The following is a 230-nucleotide window of genomic DNA, read 5'->3' on the forward strand; positions in this document are numbered from 1 at the left end:
ATAATAATAATAATAATAATAATAATAATAATAATAATACTATTGATTATAATACTGAAGCAATAACAACAATATTGAGAAGTACGCGATCGATGAAATGAATGCGCGTACACACACACACACATATATGTGTGTAAATATGTGCATGTGTACGCATGCATGTGTGTGTGTGTGTGTGTGTGTACATATGTATGTATATACATAAACTCAAGTATATATATATATATATA

This window comes from Octopus bimaculoides, chromosome 4 (genome assembly GCF_001194135.2).
Source record: "Octopus bimaculoides isolate UCB-OBI-ISO-001 chromosome 4, ASM119413v2, whole genome shotgun sequence".
Taxonomy (NCBI): domain Eukaryota; kingdom Metazoa; phylum Mollusca; class Cephalopoda; order Octopoda; family Octopodidae; genus Octopus; species Octopus bimaculoides.